The sequence below is a fragment of the Panicum virgatum genome, chromosome 1N, assembly GCF_016808335.1.
Source record: "Panicum virgatum strain AP13 chromosome 1N, P.virgatum_v5, whole genome shotgun sequence".
Lineage (NCBI taxonomy): Eukaryota > Viridiplantae > Streptophyta > Magnoliopsida > Poales > Poaceae > Panicum > Panicum virgatum.
The window spans coordinates 31,748,987-31,770,106 of record NC_053145.1 but is presented as its reverse complement, the minus strand read 5'-3'; positions in this window follow the sequence as shown (position 1 = coordinate 31,770,106).

Here is a 21,120-nt window from a genome sequence, read left to right as displayed (position 1 = left end):
GTCTTCTAACTAGTTTACCCGGAGGAAGAGAGAAGGGTGGCCTTTGGGTAGTGTGGTTATCTAAGAGAAGAGATACTTAACAGAGATAAACCAGCTCTCTCTTGCTTACTTCGGGCACCGGCTTACTCATGGTCTGCCAAGAGTATCCGGCTATTAGCTCTACACCCAACCCTCACGTGGGGGACTACAAAGGACAGACAGGGCTATCACCACCTGCCGCCTACCCCGACAGACCGTGGAGAAGGTATGCAAACAACGGTAACCTCTAGCCCAGACACCACGTCCACGCTATCGATTACTACTCTAGCCCCGACTCCGTCCACGACTCGAGCCTTTAGACTAGAGCAACCGTCACGAGGACGGACGATGATCCCGCAAGCAAAAGATAATGAAAGCTTAACTCAGATAAGAACTCAACAAGTAGACGAACTCAGATACTTACTTGAAAGAGGCTCATATCCGCCGAGGTACAAGTAGAGGGAAGCCGACAACTCCGGCACTCCTCCCAAACTTCTCGCACACTCCCTAGCCTACTCTCAACAAGATAGCTCTAAGGTGGGCTCTCCCCTTCTCCTTCTTCTCTCCAAATTGTGTTGTGTTGTGAAGGGTGAGGGAGTCCCCTTTTATAGGCCAAGGTGGTCGGTTTTCGCGGGAAACAAATATGGGAACAATAGGAACCGACGTTGGGATGGCGGTGGCGATCTTCCCGTCAAAGCTCGGGCCGTTTGGCGCCAAAAGGGGTTCGGGTGACCCCGGGTTCGGCCGACCCCCGGGTGCCGCCTCTCGCACTGCCTCTCGTCCTGGACACTGCCAGGAGGGCCCCCATCTTGTGTATGTCGGTGTCGGGTCTTTGTTCGTCAGTTTTCTCTGTCAAATGGGCCCATTTTGAAGGTGAAATGCGAGATGGGATCTTCTGTGTGTTTTTCTCCGTGTTCACTTGTGTTTTCCTCATATTTCGAGTGTGGGTGCCTGCAAACCAAGAATCACCAAAACTTGTGGAATTGATTAGAATTAAGTCCTACAACTACGTTTGGTGGTTGAATATCATGAAAAGATGTAGGAGATGACAGTCTTATTTCTGACTCAAGGACCGTCAACAACACCCCCACACTTAGCCTTTGCTCATCCTCGAGTAAAGAGGCGAAGACTAAGGTGGATGCAACTCCTTTAAAGAAACCTGCATACAAGTTATTCACCAAGTTTCTCCTTGACTTGTGAACTTTTTAAGTGTCTACCATGCTTATCTCGATGATTGAAACTTGGAACGGTTTAAACTTCAGGTTCCTTAGTCTCCCGTACTCAAATACTTGGGTTTTATGAATTTTAAAATCAAGCATAGCCAAGCTCCTCAGCTTGTTCTCTCGGATCTCTCTTTTTGCTTTTTGAATTCCTCACCAAGGCAAAGTGTTGCCTTCTTTTTCACCTATCTCTAGAAAGGCTTATGTGGAGCTTAGGTTAGGGAAAGAGTTGAAGGCATACCTGTTCCTCATATGTTGCTAAGTCAAAGACCGGATCCAAAGGAGAAACAAGTCATAAACCTTGATCAAGATGTGCATGTGTGTGAATATTTGGGTGGATGGTGTATGAACTCCTTTCATGGACCATCTCTCTCCTTTATTCCTTTTTCTTTGGACATGGGCTATCTCTTTCTCTCTTTTTTTTGAACTCTTGGATGTTCATGTGTCCAATTTTTTTTCATCATGCTTTCTTGAGCATGTCTTTTTTTTAAATAGCCCATGCCCCCTTTTTTTCCTGGAATGATAACTTGGAGAGAGTAGTCATGAATATCATGGAGTTTTATTTTGTGGGATGATATGGAAGGTTGGGTGAAATGTTTTTGCGCAACTTCCAGTGTAGAAGTTGGCAAATATGTGTGGAGTGTACGTGATCTTGATCATGGGAATATGAAATGTATCTCACAAAGGGTCACAACAATTTGACAAAGCTCAATGAGACAACAAGTTGCATATGCGGAAGGTTTTCAATTTTGAACAACATATGGCCTTTGATAGAAATTTCATAAACAAACGAGGAGCCATGCTATTGAGTTTTTTTTAATTTTATAAAAGAAATCCCAAGTACTTTTGCAAGGAAGAGTTAGGTTCCATTCGTTCAACCATATCTCAAGAGTCAATTATTAGATAGCATGGGTTCCCTATCAAATTTCAGTTCACAAGAACAAGGTGAAAGTCAAGGAATAAAAGGTATGCAAGTTTATCATGAAGTGTATGGAGTGCAAAAGCATTTTTTTAATTATCAATTTTTAAACTCTAATGTAAGTAGGGAGGTGTATGAGTGTGAGAATGCAAACCAGCGTGTGTGTCGAAGCAAACGTTGCAGGGTCTTCACCAAGGTTTAGCTGACCCTAGGGGTTGGCTGACCCCTTGGTTGAGCCTTCAGATCTTGCTTTGATCGTGGTGCCCAGTGCTGGTCCGTGCCTGAGTTCTGGGGGGTGCTCCCCCCACACTTATTCTCTTGTACCAGTTTTATTTGACATAAAGAAAAACAACGGCAAATCTGTGCCGGTTTGAAAAACCGAGGAGTGCAACAATTTATTGGATTATAAATATTTTTTATTTTTATTTATTTATTTATTTATTTATTTATAAGGAAGAAGATTGAAATCAATTAAATTAATTACGTCTACTTCTTCATTTGGATTTATGGGCTCAAGGAAAACTTTTAAGCGTTTACCATTTACCTTGAAAACCTTACCGTTGTCATCCTGGATTGTGATTGCTCCATGTGAAGATGTATGGATGACGGTGTATGGCCCATCCCATTTGCTTCGAAGTTTTCCTTGCCCAAAGAGCTTGACCCTGGAATTAAAAAGTAATACCTTGTCTCCTATCTTGAATTCCTTGGGTCTGATTCTCTTGTCGTGCCATCTCTTAGTTCTGTCCTTGTAGATCATGGCACTGTGGTAGGCTTTTTCCCTCCATTCTTCCAGCTGGGATAGTTGGATCTTCCTGTTTCCTCCCTGCCATCTTACTGTCCATGTTCCATGTTCGGATAGCCCAGTGAGCTCTGTGTTCTAGTTCGACTAGTAGATGGCAAGTTTTATCATAAACCAGCTGGTACGGTGACATGCCTATAGGGGTTTTGTAAGCTGTTCTGTATGCCCAGAGTGCATCAGGCAGCTTATTTTTCCATCCCTTCCCTATTTCATTCACCATTTTCTGTAAGATGTTCTTGATTTGTTTGTTGGAGGTTTCTGCCTGCCCGCTGGTCTGTGGGTGATACGGAGATGCGATGTTATGCTTTCCTCCAAGCTCTTTTAGGAAGTTTCGGAAGGTCTGATTAATGAAATGAGACCCTCCATCACTTATGACCATCCTTGGAGTCCCGAAGCATGGGAAGATGATCGCATGAAACATCTTACGGGCATGCTTGGCATCGGCAGCTCTGCATGGTAGAGCCTCAACCCACTTCCACACATAGTCGACGGCGACCAGGATGTATTCACAGTCTTTTGACTTTGGGAATGTCCCCATGAAGTTAATGCCCCAGACATCAAACAGCTCAACTTGAAAATTGGAGTGGAGGGGCATTGCATCTCGGGAGGTGATGCCACCTTGCAACTGGCAGTTTCTGCACCTCATGATGAAGTTTCCGGTATCCTCATACATTGATGACCAGTAGAAACCACTTTGCCATATTTTCACCTGGGTGCGAAATATACCATAGTGGCCTCCATATGGTGCGGAGTGGCACTTCTTAATGATTTGGATCCCTTCGGCTTTTGTTACACATCTTCTGAGCAGGCCATCTGAGCATACCCTGTACAGGTACGGATTGTCCCACAAGTGGCGTCTGCTCTCATACAATAGCTTCTTTTTGTTTTCCACCGGTGGTACGTATCCTGGAACCATGAAGTTTATAAAAGAACATAAACCGAGCAATCATATACGTGCCAGGATCAAGTCACACGTATATACAACAGAATGAACAGTATATCATAGCACATATCACGTATAAAGATATAATAAAGCGAATACGAATGTTATTTATTACATTAATGACAAAATGTCTGATACAGCGGAAGCGAAGTACAAAATACGATAAAAGCTCTCCGAAGCTGAAGCAGGGCGCCACAGGGACGTCGACTGGGAGACGAAGCACCTAGAAGTCCTCGTAGTCCTGGTAGCGCTGGACGAACTCCCTCGTGTCGGCAGGAACTGAGCAGCAGTAGCGTAGCCAAGAGGAAAAAGTAGAGAAGAGGCAAGAGTGAGTACTCAACTTGTACTCAACAAGTATAACACAAACTATGAGGCTCTAGGCTGGCTGACTCAACTGCAATAGCTTTTAAGTGTTGGCAAAATTTTATTAAAGCTATTTACTACGAGTTGATGAGTTACCATTAACCCAGTTACATAGTAATTAATCAGATTTAATTATGATACTACTGAGAAACCAAACCAGAACCAAGCCACCAAGGTAAACCCCGAGAAGCACCTCCCTCGTCGGAAGGAGATAACTTCACTAATCAAAGGAGGATCTGGGCCACTCATAACCGTGAGCACGGCTAGTATACCAGTTTTACACTCTGCAGAGGTTGCACATCTTTACCCACAAGTCGTGAGCTACGCCAGTTGTTCATCACACTTCCTTAGGTGAGATGGCCAGCGACTCACTACGAGGCCTTTAAAAAGAATCTCGTTGGTAAGGCGTAACCGCGAGAGTTAGGTCGGCGACGATGGGGCCCACCTCCGGGGGTACAAGCACAGGAGCGCAATCCAAGCACAGACCAAGCCGGAGGAGCAGGGACCATTGAAGCTTACTACTCTTGCCCCGCAGGTAAGTTACTCCAAACCAAAAAGATCTAATTATTACGCCAAGTCTATCCCATTCTAGCCTTGTGGTAGCGCTGTTGTCCCAGGTTGTCGCTCTATGAACCGGTCCTTATGGAGAGTGGCCAACCAGGCAGTAAGCACCGTGCTGGCCCCCTAAACCATGTTTCTAACAAAAGCCAATTTTAACGAGAAGTGAGCCACTCAAGCCACACAGAGTGCCACTCTCAGAATTAAGTTCAAGTATATCATTAATCAAATTAATTAAAAAGGACCAGAGTGTGTTATAGCGCAGCAACCTAGCACAACTAACCAAAATGCAACCCAAAGGTATATATAAAGGATATAAACTGGCTAGGAAATCCTTAAAGGCATACAGTATTAAAATGCAGTATGAAATTGTATTTAAAGTGATAGGTTGTTCATGTTATACTTGCCTTCCTCGTACTGCTCCTGCTGCTGCTCAAACTGATCCGAAGTCGGCTGCTCCGGGTACTGGTACTGGGGCTCCTCGGATGGATCAACGTCTACTCACGAACACATGGCCAAAACAATGCACAAAAATAAGCATACAGGCAAACATTAACAAAAACTAAGAAACAGTACAACAATACATGAAAACAGCGCACAAAACTATTCTAGAACTATTCTACACGTTACAACGATCGCGTGGATATAAAGAACGCTAAAAACGGAGCTAAAACGCGTTTTCTAGGCTAAAAACAAGGTTCAGGGGCTTAGTTGTAAGAAAACTGAAGTTCCAGGGGGTTTTCTGCTAAAACCGAGGACTAAAACGTAATTAAACCTTAGCTTCAGGGGCTAAACTGCAAAACCGACGGCTCTGGACGGCGGGTGCTATTTCTAAAGAGCTCAGGGGTGAAAACGTTAAAAACAGGACCTGAGTGGTATTATTTTTGAATAAAGGTGGACTGCGGGTTGATATCAAGAAAGCTGGGGGGTCTTTAACAAAAACACCTCAGCGAACCGGTACGCGCGAACGAGGGCCGCTGGATCTGGATCTAACGGTGCAGATCTAATAGGACATTGATCTAATCTAGCGCGTTAAAACCGGATCGGACGGACACGGGCGGTTGGGGGCGCGGGCGGCGGCGCTGGGTCGCCGGAGCTCTGCTCCCGCGGCGGCGCCGCGCCGGAGACGCCAGACTAGGCCTTTCAGGGGCGGATTCGAACGGGGGCTGGGTCGGGAGGCACCTACTCGACATGCGTAATCCACCCGAGGCAACGGAACGGCGGATTGGGGCCTGGTCGGACCTTGGCAAGGCGAGGGGCGGCGCTGGGCAGTGGGGTTCGCCGGCGAGCGGGTGCACAAGCACCTAGAGTGCGTCCCGGGCCAATTTGATGAGCGCAAAATACAGAGGAGGCCGGGATGATGCTCACCTAGGGGTTGCGGTGGCCGGCGATGAGGCGTGGGGAGGTCGTCGGTGAAGGCCGGCGGCGTGAAGGCGCAGAGCTCGGTGGCGGGGATGTCAGCGTGCACCTCCGGGCGCCTGGGCTGCACGAGTAGATGCGTGGTGGTCCTGCGAGGCCGGCAGAGGGGTCAGGGCGGGCCAAGGCCACCGGTGACGAGGGGAAACTAGGGCGGAGAGGCTCACCGGAGTTGAGCCCCGGGCGAAAACGGCGGCGGCTAGGGTTAGAGGGGGCACTGGTGGATGAGGGGGTGCTTAGGGGGTCGGGGTTGACTTATAGGGCGGCGGGGAAGGTTCTGGGCGTGCGTGCCCGTGATGGTCGCGGCGGAATCCCCGGCGAGGATCGCGGCGGAGCGTTGCGCGACGGGGCAGAGGAGGGGGATGACGGGGTGGGTCCACCGGTCAGCGGGCGAGGAGTGGCGCGGGGCGGAGCGGTGTGCTGCTGGCGTGTGGGCCTGCGCCCGAGTGTGTGTGGGCGACGCGCGTGCGGGGTGGGAAACGGGCCGATGTGCTGGGAGAGAGAGCGCGCGGGGGCGCTGGGCCGCTTGAGCTGAGGGAAGCGGCGGGCTGGGCCGAGCGCAAAGTCTGGGCCGAGCCAGTTTGGCGCGGGTTGGGCCGGAGGAAAGAAAAGAAACGGGCCAGGAGGGAAAGATGTGGGCCGCAGGGGAGAAAGGGAGAGGTGGGCTTGGGCTGTTGGGTTTGCTATGGATTTTCTATTTCTATTTTTCTCTTTCTAGTTCTAATTCAAACAAAGTTTGTATTCAAATTTGAATTTGAATTCAAACCACACTCAAATAAAATTATGCACCAGCATGAATGCAACAAAAATTTAAACCTATGATAAATTTTAATTAATTAAGGTACAAAAATTAGATTAAATGCCAACTAATCACAATAAACCTTAGAAAATTTAACTAAAGCCAATTAATTTATTAATAAATACTGAAATTTAAATTAGGGTGTTACATACCCTACCCCCTTAAAGAAATCTCGTCCCGAGATTTAGCTGGGCTGGCTAGCAAAAAGATCTGGATACGTCTTCTTCAACTCATCTTCTCGCTCCCATGTAGCCTCAGCTTCACTGTGATGACTCCACTGAACTCTGCACATCTTGATGCGCTTGTTCCGAGTGACCCTCTCTGATGTCTCCAGAATCTTCACCGGATGCTCAGTATAAGTCAGATCTTCCTGGACATCGACTCCATCCAGGGGTGCCTGCTCCTCGGGTACTCGCAGACACCTCTTCAGCTGTGATATATGGAAGACATCATGAACTCCTGAGAGGCTGAGAGGTAACTCCAGGCGATAAGCAACTTCGCCTTTCCGCTCTAGCACCTTGAATGGCCCCACATAACGAGGTGCTAACTTCCCTTTGACATTAAATCTGCGGATTCCTCTCATCGGAGACACCTTCAGATACACATAATCACCAACACTGAAGGTCAGGTCTCTCCGCTTGCCATCAGCATAGCTCTTCTGTCTGCTCTGTGCAATCCTCAGATTTTCTCGCACAGCCTGAACCATCTGTTCTGCATCATCTATGATCTCAGGGCCAAAGAGCTGCTTCTCACCGATCTGATCCCAATAGAGAGGAGTCCTGCACTTTCTGCCATACAATGCCTCAAATGGTGACTTCTTCAGACTGGCCTGATAGCTGTTGTTATATGAGAACTCAGCAAACGACAGACACTTATCCCAACTAGTACCATACTGAATAGCACAAGCTCTCAGCATATCCTCCAACACTTGGTTGGTTCTCTCTGTCTGCCCATCTGTCTGAGGGTGGTAAGCCGTACTGAAGCGCAGCTTCGTATCCAGAGAATCATGGAGCTGCTCCCAGAAACGAGATGTGAACTGAGACCCTCTGTCAGATATGATCTTCTTGGGCACACCATGCAAGCAGACAATTCGAGAGATGTACAACTCTGCAAGTCTAGCACCGGAGTAAGTAGTGTTCACTGGAATGAAGTGAGCAACCTTCGTCAGACGATCCACCACTACCCAAATAGAGTTGTACCCTTTCTGAGTACGAGGTAATCCAACGATGAAGTCCATAGTGATTTCCTCCCATTTCCACTCTGGAATCTTCAAAGGCTGTAACAGACCTGCTGGCCTCTGATGCTCAGCCTTGACACGCTGACAGGTGTCACAAATAGCCACGTACTCTGCCACTGAACGCTTCATCCCATACCACCAGAAACGTTCCTTCAGATCATAATACATCTTCGTGCTGCCCGGATGAATAGAGTAAGCTGTATCATGGGCCTCACTCAGAATCAACTTCCGAAGATCATGCACATCAGGCACGCAGATCCGGTTCTTGTACCACAAGGTACCCTGATCATCCTCTCTGAAATGAGGAGCCTTGCCCTTCTTAAGCAACTCACGAATCTCCTGCAGCTTCTCATCATCTTTCTGATGCTGCCGGATCTCTGCCTCTAGAGTCGGTACTGCCTCAAATGCTGCACTGGAGGTATGATGCAAGAAGCCCAGACTCAACTGCTCGAACTCCTCGCATAACTCTGGAGGCATCTGGAAAGCCACGGCCATGTTGACATAACTTCTTCTGCTCAGAGCATCTGCTACAACATTGGCCTTGCCCGGATGATAGTGAATCTCCAGATCATAATCCTTGACCAACTCTAGCCATCTTCTCTGCCGCATATTCAGCTCATTCTGTGTGAAAATGTACTTGAGGCTCTTGTGATCAGTGTAGATATCACACCGCTGCCCATACAAGTAATGCCTCCAAATCTTCAGAGCATGCACAACTGCGGCTAACTCAAGATCATGAGTAGGATAATTCAGCTCATGCCGGCGTAGCTGCCGTGAAGCATAAGCTATCACTCTGCCCTCCTGCATCAGAACACACCCAAGACCATCCTTCGAAGCATCACAATACACCGTGAACCTCTTCGTCTGGTCTGGCAGAGTCAAGACTGGCGCCGTAGTCAACCTCTTCTTCAGCTCATCAAAGGCCATCTGACGCTCATCAGTCCATACGAAAGCCACATTCTTCTCTAGCAAGGAAGTCAAAGGCTTCGCGATCTTGGAGAAATTCTCAATGAACCTCCGATAATATCCAGCTAAGCCCAAGAAAGATCTGACTTCCTTCACTGTCTGCGGTGTCTCCCACTCGAGCACATCTTTCACCTTGCTCGGATCAACAGCAATGCCTCCCTGAGAGATAACATGACCGAGGAATGGCACCTCGTCAATCCAGAACTCGCACTTGCTGAACTTGGCGTACAGCTGATGCTCTCTCAATCTCTGCAACACGAGCCTCAGATGCTCCTCGTGCTCTTCTTCTGTCTTGGAGAAGATCAGAATATCATCAATGAAAATCACCACAAAGACATCCAGATAATCCATGAAGACCATGTTCATCAGATGCATGAAGAAAGCCGGGGCATTAGTCAAGCCGAAGGACATGACTGTATACTCATATAGCCCGTACTTGCAGGTGAATGCCGTCTTCGGAATATCCCCAGGACGGATCCTCAGCTGAAAATATCCCGAACGAAGATCAATCTTCGAGAATATACGAGCACCTCGAAGCAAATCGAAGAGATCCTCAATACGGGGCAGTGGATGCTTGTTCTTGATAGTAACTGCATTCAGCTCCCGATAATCCACACACATCCTCTTCGAGCCATCCTTCTTATCTACCAGCAACAATGGAAAAGCCCAAGGAGAGAAGCTGCGACGGATATAGCCCTTGGCTAGCAACTCATCAATAGTCTTCTTAACTTCTTCATGCTCTATAGGCGCCATACGGTAGGGCCGCTTTGCAATAGGAGCTGTGCCAGGCAAGAGATCAATACAAAACTCAATGGCGCGTTCAGGCGGCATACCTGGCAGATCATCCGGAAAGACATCCGGGAATTCAGACACCACGCGAATACCGTCCGTGGGTCTAGCCTCCATCTGATGAAGAAATCCAGAAGGCTCTACTGCACTGATAACAACCTCTTGGCCGCTGGAAGCTGATAACAAGACTGTCCTCTGAGCACAATCTATCCGAACTCCCCATTTGGCCAGAGTCTCCATTCCCAGAATGACATCAATGCCCTTGGTGTCTAGCACCATCAGATCAGTACAGAACTCTACTCCCCTCAAAGAAACACTGACTCTCGGGCAGTAAGTGTGAGACCTCAACTGTCCTCCCGGTGAAGACACTAACAGGCACCTCTTTAATGTGCTAGTATGAATACCATGATGCTCGACAAAAGACTGAGTAATGAAGGAATGCGTAGCACCAGTATCAAAAAGTACTGTAGCTGGATATGAATTAACCATGAACGTACCAATAACCACGTTGGGAGCCTCGGCCGCTGACTCGGCCGTCACGTGGTTCACCCTGCCCTGTGCTGGCGCCCTGGGCTGAGCTGGGCGCCCCTGCTGTCCCGCCTGCGCCTTCCGGGGGCAAGCGTTGGCGTAGTGCCCCGGCTGGCCGCAGTGAAAGCAGGTGCGTGGAGGTCCCTGAGCCTGCTGTCCGGTAGGAGCTGCCGGACGTGGAGCCTGCGGTGCTGGCGGAGCTGGTGGAGCACGAGCCGGAGATGCCGGTAACCTCGGGCCCTGACCTGCCTGCTGCTGTCGAGGCGGGTACTGCTGCGGTGGCCTCTGCTGGTACTGCTGAGGAGGCCGGTACTGCTGCTGGTACGGCTGAGGCTGCTGGAGTCGTGGACGAGTGTTGCTGCCGGAAGCAACGGGGACAACCTTCCTCTTCTTGTCCTCCATCTCCAAGTGCTTACGCTCAGTGTTGAGCGCACTGTCAACCAGATGGTTGAAGTCGTCGAAGCGGAGGTTGAGCAGCGCGTACTGGAGGTAGTCCTCAAGACCCTCCATGAAGTGCTCCTGCTTCTTGCGGTCATCCGCAACCTCGGCAGGGGCGTAGCGTGCCAGCTGAAGAAAGCGATCACGATACTCCGTGACCGACATAGTCCCCTGAATTCACAAAGACAGATAGATATCTCAAGATTAACTCAAGATTCATAAGGATAGAACAAGGGGCATAAGCTCAAAAGAAAACGCTGAATGATTATTCTTAAGATTACCTGCTTCAGTGCAAGGAACTCCTTCTGCTTCATCTTCATAACGCCCGCGGGGACGTTGTGGCTGCGAAAGCGCTCCCTGAACTGGAGCCAAGTGAGAGACTCGCGGTCATGGACCGGGTGGGACTCCCACCAGTCTAAAGCTGCCCCTCGCAGCTGTCCTGCTGCGTACAGAACCCGCTCACGATCATCGCACTGGGCGATGTCCAGCTGACGCTCCACTGCACGGAGCCAGTCGTCAGCCTGAAGAGGGTCGGACGTGTGAGAAAACGTCGGCGGGTGACCCCTCAGGAACTCAGCACGCCTGTCGCGAGGCTGCGGCGGTGGAGGAGGCGGAGGCTGAGTGTGAGCGTGCTGAAGAGCCTGAACCGTGTTGTTCAGGGTAGCCATCATCTGCATCTGGAGCTGGAAGTACTGCTCCGGAGTCAAAGGCGGAGGCATCGGGATCCCAGTACCCTGGTTGTTCTGACCCTGCTGCTGGCCAGAACCTGAACCGGTGCTCCTGGTGTTCACCATCTGATTTGAACAAAAGATTTCACGAGTAAGGATATTGCAAGAATAAACTCAGATGGATATGATAACTCTTTGCGGAAAAAGACTCAGCCATGATAAAGTAGACAGGATAGAGTTGACTGTTTTACCCCCAACGATCTAACTCATTTTATTAATTAGTTAACTTTAACATCCGAGTGATTTTCTTTAAACAAATTTAAGCTACTAAGCTATGCAATCAGTCAAAAATCCAAATCAACCATGAAGCATAATAACAAGCAGACAATTTTCACAACTTAGCCGAGTTTAGCAAAAGACTCGACTAACACAACGCGTCGCAGAACGTGCTATCGTATTATTATAAAAGGGTCACCTAGCTATGCTCATGGAGGTCAGATGACTGATTCAGGCCAAAATCTACGAAACTATTCTTCAGAGAGAGAAATCAAGGCAAGAAGGGTAAAAAGTCAAAGAAGTCAAGGGGTATAATAGTAAAATAGTTTCAGCAGGCAAGGATTGGTGAGAAGAAGTCCTAAAACTCGACCAGTTCTATCTAGGCTTCGTCCTACAGTCGATATGGCTCTGATACCACTCTGTAACACCCGGTTTATAAAAGAACATAAACCGAGCAATCATATACGTGCCAGGATCAAGTCACACGTATATACAACAGAATGAACAGTATATCATAGCACATATCACGTATAAAGATATAATAAAGCGAATACGAATGTTATTTATTACATTAATGACAAAATGTCTGATACAGCGGAAGCGAAGTACAAAATACGATAAAAGCTCTCCGAAGCTGAAGCAGGGCGCCACAGGGACGTCGACTGGGAGACGAAGCACCTAGAAGTCCTCGTAGTCCTGGTAGCGCTGGACGAACTCCCTCGTGTCGGCAGGAACTGAGCAGCAGTAGCGTAGCCAAGAGGAAAAAGTAGAGAAGAGGCAAGAGTGAGTACTCAACTTGTACTCAACAAGTATAACACAAACTATGAGGCTCTAGGCTGGCTGACTCAACTGCAATAGCTTTTAAGTGTTGGCAAAATTTTATTAAAGCTATTTACTACGAGTTGATGAGTTACCATTAACCCAGTTACATAGTAATTAATCAGATTTAATTATGATACTACTGAGAAACCAAACCAGAACCAAGCCACCAAGGTAAACCCCGAGAAGCACCTCCCTCGTCGGAAGGAGATAACTTCACTAATCAAAGGAGGATCTGGGCCGCTCATAACCGTGAGCACGGCTAGTATACCAGTTTTACACTCTGCAGAGGTTGCACATCTTTACCCACAAGTCGTGAGCTACGCCAGTTGTTCATCACACTTCCTTAGGTGAGATGGCCAGCGACTCACTACGAGGCCTTTAAAAAGAATCTCGTTGGTAAGGCGTAACCGCGAGAGTTAGGTCGGCGACGATGGGGCCCACCTCCGGGGGTACAAGCACAGGAGCGCAATCCAAGCACAGACCAAGCCGGAGGAGCAGGGACCATTGAAGCTTACTACTCTTGCCCCGCAGGTAAGTTACTCCAAACCAAAAAGATCTAATTATTACGCCAAGTCTATCCCATTCTAGCCTTGTGGTAGCGCTGTTGTCCCAGGTTGTCGCTCTATGAACCGGTCCTTATGGAGAGTGGCCAACCAGGCAGTAAGCACCGTGCTGGCCCCCTAAACCATGTTTCTAACAAAAGCCAATTTTAACGAGAAGTGAGCCACTCAAGCCACACAGAGTGCCACTCTCAGAATTAAGTTCAAGTATATCATTAATCAAATTAATTAAAAAGGACCAGAGTGTGTTATAGCGCAGCAACCTAGCACAACTAACCAAAATGCAACCCAAAGGTATATATAAAGGATATAAACTGGCTAGGAAATCCTTAAAGGCATACAGTATTAAAATGCAGTATGAAATTGTATTTAAAGTGATAGGTTGTTCATGTTATACTTGCCTTCCTCGTACTGCTCCTGCTGCTGCTCAAACTGATCCGAAGTCGGCTGCTCCGGGTACTGGTACTGGGGCTCCTCGGATGGATCAACGTCTACTCACGAACACATGGCCAAAACAATGCACAAAAATAAGCATACAGGCAAACATTAACAAAAACTAAGAAACAGTACAACAATACATGAAAACAGCGCACAAAACTATTCTAGAACTATTCTACACGTTACAACGATCGCGTGGATATAAAGAACGCTAAAAACGGAGCTAAAACGCGTTTTCTAGGCTAAAAACAAGGTTCAGGGGCTTAGTTGTAAGAAAACTGAAGTTCCAGGGGGTTTTCTGCTAAAACCGAGGACTAAAACGTAATTAAACCTTAGCTTCAGGGGCTAAACTGCAAAACCGACGGCTCTGGACGGCGGGTGCTATTTCTAAAGAGCTCAGGGGTGAAAACGTTAAAAACAGGACCTGAGTGGTATTATTTTTGAATAAAGGTGGACTGCGGGTTGATATCAAGAAAGCTGGGGGGTCTTTAACAAAAACACCTCAGCGAACCGGTACGCGCGAACGAGGGCCGCTGGATCTGGATCTAACGGTGCAGATCTAATAGGACATTGATCTAATCTAGCGCGTTAAAACCGGATCGGACGGACACGGGCGGTTGGGGGCGCGGGCGGCGGCGCTGGTCGCCGGAGCTCTGCTCCCGCGGCGGCGCCGCGCCGGAGACGCCAGACTAGGCCTTTCAGGGGCGGATTCGAACGGGGGCTGGGTCGGGAGGCACCTACTCGACATGCGTAATCCACCCGAGGCAACGGAACGGCGGATTGGGGCCTGGTCGGACCTTGGCAAGGCGAGGGGCGGCGCTGGGCAGTGGGGTTCGCCGGCGAGCGGGTGCACAAGCACCTAGAGTGCGTCCCGGGCCAATTTGATGAGCGCAAAATACAGAGGAGGCCGGGATGATGCTCACCTAGGGGTTGCGGTGGCCGGCGATGAGGCGTGGGGAGGTCGTCGGTGAAGGCCGGCGGCGTGAAGGCGCAGAGCTCGGTGGCGGGGATGTCAGCGTGCACCTCCGGGCGCCTGGGCTGCACGAGTAGATGCGTGGTGGTCCTGCGAGGCCGGCAGAGGGGTCAGGGCGGGCCAAGGCCACCGGTGACGAGGGGAAACTAGGGCGGAGAGGCTCACCGGAGTTGAGCCCCGGGCGAAAACGGCGGCGGCTAGGGTTAGAGGGGGCACTGGTGGATGAGGGGGTGCTTAGGGGGTCGGGGTTGACTTATAGGGCGGCGGGGAAGGTTCTGGGCGTGCGTGCCCGTGATGGTCGCGGCGGAATCCCCGGCGAGGATCGCGGCGGAGCGTTGCACGACGGGGCAGAGGAGGGGGATGACGGGGTGGGTCCACCGGTCAGCGGGCGAGGAGTGGCGCGGGGCGGAGCGGTGTGCTGCTGGCGTGTGGGCCTGCGCCCGAGTGTGTGTGGGCGACGCGCGTGCGGGGTGGGAAACGGGCCGATGTGCTGGGAGAGAGAGCGCGCGGGGGCGCTGGGCCGCTTGAGCTGAGGGAAGCGGCGGGCTGGGCCGAGCGCAAAGTCTGGGCCGAGCCAGTTTGGCGCGGGTTGGGCCGGAGGAAAGAAAAGAAACGGGCCAGGAGGGAAAGATGTGGGCCGCAGGGGAGAAAGGGAGAGGTGGGCTTGGGCTGTTGGGTTTGCTATGGATTTTCTATTTCTATTTTTCTCTTTCTAGTTCTAATTCAAACAAAGTTTGTATTCAAATTTGAATTTGAATTCAAACCACACTCAAATAAAATTATGCACCAGCATGAATGCAACAAAAATTTAAACCTATGATAAATTTTAATTAATTAAGGTACAAAAATTAGATTAAATGCCAACTAATCACAATAAACCTTAGAAAATTTAACTAAAGCCAATTAATTTATTAATAAATACTGAAATTTAAATTAGGGTGTTACATACGGTGACATGCCTATAGGGGTTTTGTAAGCTGTTCTGTATGCCCAGAGTGCATCAGGCAGCTTATTTTTCCATCCCTTCCCTATTTCATTCACCATTTTCTGTAAGATGTTCTTGATTTGTTTGTTGGAGGTTTCTGCCTGCCCGCTGGTCTGTGGGTGATACGGAGATGCGATGTTATGCTTTCCTCCAAGCTCTTTTAGGAAGTTTCGGAAGGTCTGATTAATGAAATGAGACCCTCCATCACTTATGACCATCCTTGGAGTCCCGAAGCATGGGAAGATGATCGCATGAAACATCTTACGGGCATGCTTGGCATCGGCAGCTCTGCATGGTAGAGCCTCAACCCACTTCCACACATAGTCGACGGCGACCAGGATGTATTCACAGTCTTTTGACTTTGGGAATGTCCCCATGAAGTTAATGCCCCAGACATCAAACAGCTCAACTTGAAAATTGGAGTGGAGGGGCATTGCATCTCGGGAGGTGATGCCACCTTGCAACTGGCAGTTTCTGCACCTCATGATGAAGTTTCCGGTATCCTCATACATTGATGACCAGTAGAAACCACTTTGCCATATTTTCACCTGGGTGCGAAATATACCATAGTGGCCTCCATATGGTGCGGAGTGGCACTTCTTAATGATTTGGATCCCTTCGGCTTTTGTTACACATCTTCTGAGCAGGCCATCTGAGCATACCCTGTACAGGTACGGATTGTCCCACAAGTGGCGTCTGCTCTCATACAATAGCTTCTTTTTGTTTTCCACCGGTGGTACGTATCCTGGAACCATGAAGTTTACAATGTTCGCGTACCATGGGATTGAATCTGTTACCTTCAGCAGCATGTCGTCGCGTAGGAAATCGTTGATAGGAAGATCCTGCATGTTAGTGATAGGCATACGCGACAAATGATCGGCAACAGTATTTTCTACTCCCTTTTTATCTTTTATTTCCAAATAAAATTCTTGGAGTAGTAAGATCCACCTTAGCAAGCGTGGTTTAGCATCTTTCTTGGTGAGCAAATATTTTAAAGCAGCATGATCAGTGAACACAATAACTTTTGCTCCAACCAAGTAAGATCTAAACTTATCAATTGCAAAGACAACGGCTAGGAGCTCGTTTTTAGTTGTTGCATAATTCAATTGAGCTCCAGACAAAGTTTTACTTGCATAGGCGATTGCATGATGCTTTTTATCATTGGTTTGGCCAAGGACTGCCCCGACAGCATAATCACTAGCATCACACATTATTTCAACCGGCAGCGTCCAATCAGGGGGTTGAATGATTGGAGCTGAGATGAGTGCTTGTTTGAGGATGTGAAAAGATTTCAAGCACTCGTCGGTGAACTCGAAAGGTGTATCCTTAGCTAGAAGGTTGGTGAGGGGTCTAGCGATTTGAGAAAAGTCTTTAATGAACCGCCTGTAGAACCCCGCATGACCTAGGAAGCTACGGATCCCTTTTACATTTACCGGAGGTGGAAGCTTCTCTATGACCTCGATTTTAGCTTTGTCCACCTCGATCCCTCTTTCGGACACAAGATGCCCTAGTACGATGCCTTCACCGACCATGAAATGGTTTTTTCCCAATTTAGTACCAGGTCCTTCTCTTGGCACCGCTGCAAGACTTTATCTAAATTCTCAAGACAATGATCAAAAGTTTTCCCATAGATGGAAAAGTCGTCCATGAAAACTTCCATGATTTCCTCGATCATGTCTGAGAAGATAGACATCATGCATCTTTGGAACAATGCAGGGGCATTGCAAAGCCCAAATGACATCCTTTGGTATGCATATGTTCCGCAAGGGCATGTGAACATAGTCTTACTTTGATCATCGGGATGGATGGGGATTTGATGGTAACCTGAATACCCATCAAGGAAACATAAGAAAGAATGCTTCGCTAGCCACTCTAACATTTCATCAATGAAAGGTAGTGGGAAGTGATCTTTCTTTGTTGCTGAGTTGAGCTTCTGGTAGTCAATGCACATCCTCCACCCCGTGACAGGTCGTTGTGGGATTAGCTCATTTTTGCTGTTTTTAACGACCGTCATTCCTTCTTTCTTTGGCACAACTTGGACGGTACTCACCCACTCACTGTGAGGCACGGGATAGATTATCCCGGCGTGCAGGAGCTTTAGGACCTCTGTCTTGACAACCTCTCTCATCGCATTATTTAGCCTACGCTGAGGCTCCCTAGAAGGTGTGCAGGATGGGTCTGTAGGGATGCGATGAGTATAGAAGGTAGGGCTGATTCCCTTAAGGTCCTGGAGTGAGTAACCGAAAATAGGCCTATGCTTTTCTAGAACGGCCAGGAGTTTAGCTATCTCCATGTCAGAAAGCTTATCACTAATGATGACAGGAGATTCAATGTTGCCGTTTAAGAAAGCATAGCAAAGGCCAGAAGGAAGGGGTTTTAGCTCTATTGGTGGTCGTGATGGCTGTTCGTCAGTGGGAATGTCAAGGGTTTCTCCAGAGTCGTCTTCTTCTCGAATGAAGAGTTCAGCATCTTGTTCTAAGGATGACTCAAAAGGCTAAAAAAGGAAAATGGCCATCACTTCTTCAACCGGCTCTGGCTGTGGAAGAAGTTCAGTAGGAGAATTGTTTGCTCGAGAAATCGGGAGCGAGAATGTTTCTCTTCCCAGCTTAAATCGATGGTTCCTAGAAGAGGAGCTTCTAGGAACAATTTTTCAACGGGATGCCCGATTAAAATGTCGAAGTCATAGACATCGAAGATATGAAAATCAAGGGCAACCTCAAAGTCATCATGACGTACGAGTACGTCATGGACTATCCCAACTCCCTCTAGAATGGATCCTGGTGCATTTCCAAGGGTTTTCTTGGTTGGAACCAAAGTGTTCTCCAAATGCGTCAATGTATCGGAGGCCGACATAATGTTTGCTCCAACCGTGGGATTGTATAAGACCTCTTCCAAAGTTCCTTGGATAAAGCAGCGAATTTTCAAAGAGGGGGCGATAATCTGAAGTGGTTCAGAAGATAACTCTCCCTCTTCTACCCACTCACTATTCATGACAGCAGTTAGGTCCCTAACCGTCTCTTTAAGGAAAGCCTTATCGAGAGGTTCGGGAGGACCAACTGGAACTGGGGGTCTTTTCTGGTAAAGGTAATTCGAGGTATTTCTGTAGTCTTCTAATAAATCATCCTCGAATTCAAAGGGAAGAGCCGAAGGTTGAATTTCTTCTTCCTCCGACGTTCCTGGTTCGGGGGAAGGCTCGGTGGTTCAGTCTGGGTTGGTTAATGGTAAAGATTCTGACTCAATCAGCGGAACTTCCTCATAGCTTGAAGGTTCTACTAACGGGAAGGTTTCAGTGAAGGAGGTGGTTTCCAGAATATGATCTAGAAGGGCCTCTCCTTCAGAAGTGGTTTTGCACATGAATGCCCCTCCGGCAGTGATATCAAGTTGTTGGGCAGACTCCTTGCTAAGCCCTACCCAGAAGTGTTGAAGCAACACGTGGTCGGGGATAGACAAGTTTGGGCCAGCATGAGTTAGTTTGGAAAACCTGGCCCAGGCTGCACCAATGGACTCCTTCTCATACTGACAAAAGTCGAGAATCTCTTTTCGTAGGGAAGTAATGCGAGAAATCGGGAAGAACGCAAGACAGAACCTGTGTCTTAGTTTTTTCCACTCTCCGTTTACTTTCCCTATATTATGGGTGTACCATTGTTTCGCTCTCTCAGCAAGGGAGAAAGGAAACAACTTCCACCGAAGTGTTTCTCGTTCCATGCCTGCGATTGATAGACATGAGCACAACTGCTCGAACTCTCGTACGTGGTGGTAGGGATTTTCATCATCAAAACCTAAGAAGGATTGTTCCCGAACCATGGCTATGAAGCCAGGGCGGAGTTAAAAGCTGGAAGCTGTGATTGGCTTCAAAGATTGTGGTGTCTCTACGAACTCGCCCTTGGGAGCAGAGAATTCGTGGATAGAAAGGGGATCCATGGAAAAAGGATAAAATAAAGAGAAAGGTAAAAAGAAAGGATACACGGGCAAACTAGGTTCGAAGATAACTATAGCAATCGTTCCCCGGCAACGGCGCCAGAAATGCTTGTTGGTATTTCTTAACGTTCATAGAATAATCCGCAAGCACACGGAAAATACCGTTGTAGCACTTCACCCGGAAGTATTCAGGGTATCGTAATTTCCACGAGGAACGGAGGTGTAATGGTCTTCTAACTAGTTTACCCGGAGGAAGAGAGAAGGGTGACCTTTGGGTAGTGTGGTTGTCTAAGAGAAGAGATACTTAACATAGATAAACCAGCTCTCTCTTGCTTACTTCGGACACCGGCTTACTCCTAGTCTGCCAAGAGTATCTGGCTATTAGATCTACACCCAACCCTCACGTGGGGGACTACAAAGGACGGACAGGGCTGTCACCACCTACCGTCTACCCCGACAGACCGTGGAGAAGGTATGCAAACAATGGTAACCTCTAGCCCAGACACCACGTCCACGCTATCGATTACTACTCTAGCCCAGACTCCGTCCACGACTCGAGCCTTTAGACTAGAGCAACCGTCACGAGGACGGACGATGATCCTGCAAGCAAAAGATAACAAAAGCTTAACTCATATAAGAACTCAACAAGTAGACGAACTCAGATACTTACTCGAAAGAGGCTCGTATCTACCGAGGTACAAGCAGAGGGAAGCCAACAACTCCGGCACTCCTCCCGAACTTCTCCTCGCACACTCCCTAGCCTACTGTCTACAAGATAGCTCTAAGGTGGTCTCTCCCCTTCTCCTTCTTCTCTCCAAATTGTGTTGTGTTGTGAGGGGTGAGGGAGTCCCCTTTTATAGCCCAAGGAGGTCGGTTTCCATGGGAAACAAATATGGGAACATTAGGAACCGACGTTGGGATGGCGGTGGAGATCTTCCCGCCAAAGCTCGGGCCGTTTGGCGCCAAAAGGGGTTAGGGCGACCCCGGGGTTTGGCCGACCCCCGGGTGCTGCCTCTCGCACCGCCTCTCGTCCTGGACACTACCAGGTGGGCCCCCATCTTGTGTATGTCGGTGCTGGGGCTTTGTTCGTCAGTTTTCTGTCAAATGGGCCCATTTTGAAGGTGAAATGCGGGATGGGATCTTCTGTGTGTTTTTCTCCATGTTCACTTATGTTTTCCTCATATTTCGAGTGTGGGTTCCTGCAAACCAAGAATCACCAAAACTTGTGGAATTGATTAGAATTAAGTCCTACAACTACGTTTGGTTGTTGAATATTATGAAAAGATGCATGAGATGACGGTCTTATTTCTGACTTAAGGACCGTCAACAATGTGTATGATTTTAACTGTGGTAATGCAATAACCATGCATCGGGCAAGTTCATAGCTACGTGTAATGCATGAGTGTTGGAGTAATGGCTATGCATCATATTCTAGTATTTCTATGCACCATTTTTAGTTTTAAAAATAACCATATGAGCAAGAAGGT